General features: G+C 46.3%; 1 pseudogene; it reads right to left on the bottom strand.

Annotated features, from left to right (window-relative positions):
* Nucleotides 1–1,484: 1,484 nt before the first annotated feature.
* LOC147728442 (2-aminoethanethiol dioxygenase-like) overlaps nucleotides 1,485–6,000 on the bottom strand; it is a 32,663-nt pseudogene continuing 28,147 nt past the window's right edge.

The raw sequence follows: 6,000 nt of genomic DNA, 5'->3' as shown, positions 1-6,000 counted from the left end.
AAAGAGAAAAGATTAAACATAACAGGAACACTCCGCTGAAAGGGAAAAGATTAGCTATGCAAAAGCCTAGGGAATAAAGATAAGATTAAGATGTAAGTGTGATTGGTTCAGACTACCTCACCTATTAGAAGGAAGATTTCTCTCTGCCTCTGGTGGGATTAGGGCTCTCTCTCTGCCTCTGGTGGGATTAGGGCTCTCTCTGTCTCTCCCTCCTTCACCACATCACCACGCCTCTGGTCCAATTGCTCCAGCTGACAGCCTTCTTTGATGCTCTCTGCACTGCTTTCTCTCTCCTCATCTTCAGCAATCGTCTGCCTTCTTTCTCCATTTAAGAACTGCACTCTATTCTGCAGCTCCAGCAGACATCCTCTCTCTCTCTGCAAGCTGTTCTGTGCTCCAAGCTGTTCTGAGCACCACGCTGCACTGCACTCCAAACTGAACTGAACTGCACACAAGCTGGAATGAACACTCCTCCTCTCCTGTAGCTCGCTAATATGGATTCCTCTCCCCTCATGGAAATTTCCAGCAGAGGGCTGTCTCTTACCGAATTCCTGTGCCAGCTCCCAGGCTTCCACGCAACCGCAGTGGCCATCTGCTTGTTACGTCTGGGCCCAAGAGAAAAACACATTCTTCGGATAAGAAGCGGTCCTAACTGGATCTTCCTCTAGCACACAACAGCCTTAACTATAAACTTTGCCTTTGCCCTGAAAAGCCTCTCAGCTTCATCAAGATGGAGTCCCTCTAGCTCTAGGCCTGTAGGCCTGAAAGGGGTGAAATGCTCCTTAGCTCTGTCAGAATACCTACATAAACCATACCAATGTGTCTAATATGTCAAAGCCAATAGGCAATAGACAGGTTAAAGTCAAGAATAAAGGCATATTAAGCAGCTATCCTCTTCTAGATCTGGAAAAAAGGGCTTAAAAGGGCCAACACAGGCTAAGAATACCTATACTAGATGCGAGCAAGATTAATGATCTATATCACTGCTAAATAAAGCCAAAAACTCTGCCATTACAAGCGCTAACGACCAGAAGGTGTTGGGGCGCTTTACATGGGCACCAGTTACATAACGCAAGGACACATTCATTTTTGGTAGGTATGGGGAGATAAAGAGATTGACTCCGGAAGTAAAATATTCAAATACCCAAGAGGGAACACTAAGGGACAGCGATGACAGATAAACTGTTTCCACAGAGACTCGTGTGGAGTGCCATCCATGGGCACTGCCCTCTCCCACAAACATACACATTCCGGCCAGGAAGGAGCTTGTTTAGACCCAGTCCTTTGACCCCTTGCCTACCTCTTCCTGCCAGGTCCATCCTGTCACCTCCACACGCAGTCAGGGAGTCTGCTTGTGCGTCCACCTAACACACAGGAGGACAGAAGCGGCTCGCACACCCACTGTCTCAAAAAGCCAGGGCCCCAAGCACTGATTTGATGAGTTCCGGGGTGGCTGACACGGTTCTTACTAAGGTGCTCACTGGTCACCGATGTTCGCAGAGTGTCACCCTGGGCCCCGGGTAGGGTTCTCCTCCACACCAGAAGTCAGCCGGCTGGGGGACCTCCAGGAGCCACACCTCACAGCTCTTACCCCCCTCCTCGTTGCCGCCCTGGGCATTGGGCTCAGTGGAGGATGGCTGCAGCAGTTGGTGGTAGTGGCACTCAAGCCCATCCTCCGCGTCGTTACTTGGCGCCAGAATGTTGAGGAAAGCAGCAGGCCCGTCCAGAGCGCTGATCTGGTGCAGGTTGCCCTGCGCGGGCTCAGCAGGCAGGGAGGGCTGGTGGAGCCGAACTGGCAGAATGATTCGCGCAGCGCATCTCTTTGAAAGGCCTGGAGGGGTGGGCTGAATGGCGGGGGCGACGTGGCCCCAGATACCTCCTGCAGCCGGTCAAAGCCACAGATGCTGAGGGTGGTCGTGCAGCGGGATACACGCCTACCCGCTCTGCAGCAGGACGACACCCATGCTAAAGCTCTCCATCTTGTAAATGTGCATGTAGGTGACGGGCGGGCTGTGTGGAGCAGCTGGCGGTGCACCGCCCTTGCAGCTCCGCGGCGTGATCTGCAGGTCCTCGACCCATAACTCGTTCACCAGGTTCTTGAGCTGTTGAAACTCTGTGAGCTATGTAGTACGGGGGCGTAAAATTAAGCCAGCAACAGCCACATTGACCCGCTGCACTTTCAAAGTGAAAGTGGGCATGCGCGCCCAATAAAAGAATTTTGCCAATCATGTGCCAGCCTTTGACTAGAAACTCAACCCTCCTATGTCACATCTGCAGCGTGCGTATAAAACAACCTCCTCCTCCTCGCCCCCTCCTCCCGAAAAGCATTATCCAGAGTGCCGGTACCTAGGGGCCGACGGGGGAGGGAGGAAAAGCGAAAGCACACGTACAGACAAAAAAATGCACGCACGTGTGTGAAAGATGGCGTCGGGCTGTCCACATGCGCATGCATTTTTTGTCCCTACACGTGCAAGTTTTGCTTTGCAGACGGCGAGAGCAGCCAACTTTGTCCATCTGGAAACCTGTGCAGTCAACTTTGGCTGAATCGATTCCAAAAGGTCCTCTTCATGGCGAGAGCAGCGCATGCGCTGCTTTCGCCAGATGAGACCTAAATAGGACCCTAAGACCCAATCTTCAGTTCACTCCTAAACCTGTGGAGGACTCTCAGAGGACTGCCTGAAGCCTGTTGAGTACTTCAGAATACTGCCCTACTTCTCCCAGAGGGCTTCTCTCCTGCCTGAAGCCTGTCTTGGGCTCTCAGTGGAGGGCCTTGCTGCTTGAAGCATGCTTTGCTGCTTGAACCCAGGACTACCTGAGTGACTCCAATGGCTAGTTGGCTGGTTTCCTCTTGAGAGCTACAGGAACATAATAAGCTGCAACAACTTGAACCCTGCCCTTGTTCCCCTCCTGAATTGAGTCCTGTCCTCCAAATGGTTCCCACCCAGTCCTGGGCCCTTGGAAAAGGTGCCCAAACAGCCAAAGACTAAAACTTGGGACTTAGACATTTTCACCAAAAAGTGGCCTGATAACTAACAGGAGACTGGAACCTAACTGTTTGCTGATCCGACCACGGTGCACTGCCAGACAGCCTGACTTTGTGGTAGCTCCTACTATGTTTTTCTCTGCAGCAACAAATCCTGTTTATTGGGGCTTCCCAGAGAATGTATCTGGCTTGTGAAACTCTTGTTGGTTACAGCCTTCTGCCTTGCTCCACTGGAGTTGTTCGACTTTTTAAAAAATGACAAAGTCCCAAAGTAGTAATCAGTACCACAACCTCGTCCAGCGGCCTCCTGACGTTAACACCCCATCCTAGGACACCGCCAGCTGTCTTGCCCTGCAGAACTCTACCTTCTCAGACTTTTTTCCCTCAAAATTTCTCCGGAGCTCAGAGGGAAGCTGATACTCGGCCCCCTCCACTCCATGTTGTCAAACTGTGCTCCATTTTGGCAGTCTTAACTTTCAACTTTGCCCCAGTCTTGCACGACCAGATACCCACAGCTTTAGCTTTGTTATTTTTGGAGCAATTTTTTCCACTTTAAACTTTAAAAATTCATAACTCTGGCTGGATTTTATTGTTTTGGTGTTATATTGTTTATTAAATTTCACTCTGTTTTTCTAAATTGGTGTGGGAATTTTCTTGGGTTGTGTTTTCACTTTATCAAAGTTTCTGTGCTGCATAAATAATATACACATTGCCTCTAAATTAGGCCTGACTGCTTTTGTGCCCAACTACCAGAGGGTTAAGTACAAGTTAATTTAGTGATAATGTGGTTCATTCTGGCAAGGACTGTGGATTTTGCTTCAGTAGGGCTCACACCCCCTCAACCAAAAAAGCCCCCAGGCCCAACTACCAAACTATAAATGCATCTAGGGGTGTCACACCCCAACTACTCCTCTGAGCTACACACCTTACACTCCAACCTGGGTCTTGTAGGTCTCCCTGGGTACTCATGACTACGGTCATGTACAACACAATGGCACAGAGTGCCTGTCCTGGGATCACTTATTTTAAATGTATTTTCACTGCACACACTCTTCTTTGCCTCTGCTATGAGAAGCCTCAGTACAGTTTCCAGTTCTTGCCTTTTGGAAATCAGTGTATCAAGTAACTGACAGCTACATGTACTAAGCCCGAGCTGCAAATAGAAGTGGCCATATCAGCAAATAAAAAAATGTTGATGAGCCAAGCTTGGCTTAACAGTCTATGCACAAGCCAAGCCATGAAATGTTTAGTATGTATGTATATTGTGCAACAAACATAATAAAAATGTAATACAGCCTCTATAAAATTGAAAATAATAGTTTTCAACATGCAGAAGCATATTACCTTAATACATCAAAATATATCACTGCGTAGACAGACATTTATTAAAAATTATAGTTTTAAACATGAACATAGAAACATTAGTGGCTACCCTGTTTTCCAAAGACAACGCAATTAGTGAACTGAGACATGAATACCCTGTACATGGCGTAGATTCTTATTATAGATGGAACAATGTATAATCTATTAAATCAAACATAAGAGGGGCTTATACAATGCATATCCTGAATTCAAAAGTGATGTCATAAGTAATTAAAGAAAAGACAAAAGAGGTAGGTGAAATAAAATGTTTGCCTAGGATCACAAAATTTAGACAAGCACAGATGATTGTATTGATTCCAGGTTATCTGAAGTTTAGCCACCAGATGTATATCTCTGTCTCTGCCTGCATGTCTGTCTGTCTGTGTGTCTCTCTCTCTACTCTTTTACGTTTTAGTACAGAGCTCGCGATGCTGTCTCTTATTTTTGGCCATGAGAAAAACCGACACAGACTTAGCAGACTTAGCAGACCCAACTCAAGACCCCAGGCATAACTACCAAACCGAGAATTTTTTATTTGGGTCACCCCAAACCCCTCTTCCATATGTGGTGCCTGGTATCTGGTATTTCACTGCATGGATGATATTGGACAGACCCATGTACTTTTTCGGAGATGTGCTGGTTTGAAGTATTGAGGGCTTTGTCTATGGGAAAGCTTCTTTCCTGTGTTTACTCAGTATATTCTCATGTTTTACTCTTTGACTTTTGTGCCATGTGTTTAACAGAGTGTGGCATGTTGTGTGTATAACAAAGATTACCAGACTTCCCAATAGAATCTGTGAATTGTATGCACTATTCTGTGAGCTGGCAAAGTGTGTAGTCTCAAAGAAAGGTAAACTTTGTTCAACATTGCAATATTCCTGTGTCACAAAACTGGATGACTTTGGTAGGGCTGGCTATATTTGTAAAAGAAAGAGTTCCGGTGCCCAAAGCTCTACTCAGAAGCCGGCGGCCAGTGCAATTAAACATTTAATCCACTGCCAGACACCTCCCTCCCCTTTTTATATCACTTGCAGGTTCCTGCTTTCTGTTTGTGACTGTTTAGCTGTCTTTTTCTTCCTCTGTCTTTTCGATCTATGGGGCACATGCATCAAGCTATTTTGCAATCGCAAATGTAGCGAATCGCTAAAAAAGGCTGTTTTCAATTGCAAAATAGCTTACTCCAATGCATGAAGCCCATTTGCCGAATATCACACAAATTCGCAAAAAATAGCAATGACCTAAATACCAAATATGAAATTGCGAATCGACATTAAGTAATTGCTAATAAGAATTTGCTACTCCTATGCATCACAAAATCGCAAATACCGAATATGTCAAGAATCACTATTAGCAAGAACAAATCCTATCAGGTGGTAACCATTTCAAATTGAACAAATCATGTACAAATAATCAGTAAACTACTTAAACAGTCCCAGAAGGCATCAGAATGCTTCACAATGGCAGTGTTCTACGTCATGGCGAAGAGGATGAGGCTAAGTGCAGCAGCACAGAGAAGAAGGAGGATACAGGAGTGCATTTTCAGAGTGCACGTTAGTTTGCTAGGGCAGACGGAGGAAGAGATTTATGATAAATATAGGCTAAATGCAGACACAATCTATGAGCACATAGCTGAATTGGATCCAATACTGCAGCGT

Source organism: Lissotriton vulgaris, chromosome 3_1 (assembly GCF_964263255.1).
Source record: "Lissotriton vulgaris chromosome 3_1, aLisVul1.2, whole genome shotgun sequence".
NCBI classification, from domain to species: Eukaryota; Metazoa; Chordata; class Amphibia; order Caudata; family Salamandridae; genus Lissotriton; species Lissotriton vulgaris.
This window is presented reverse-complemented; position numbering and strand designations above follow the sequence as displayed.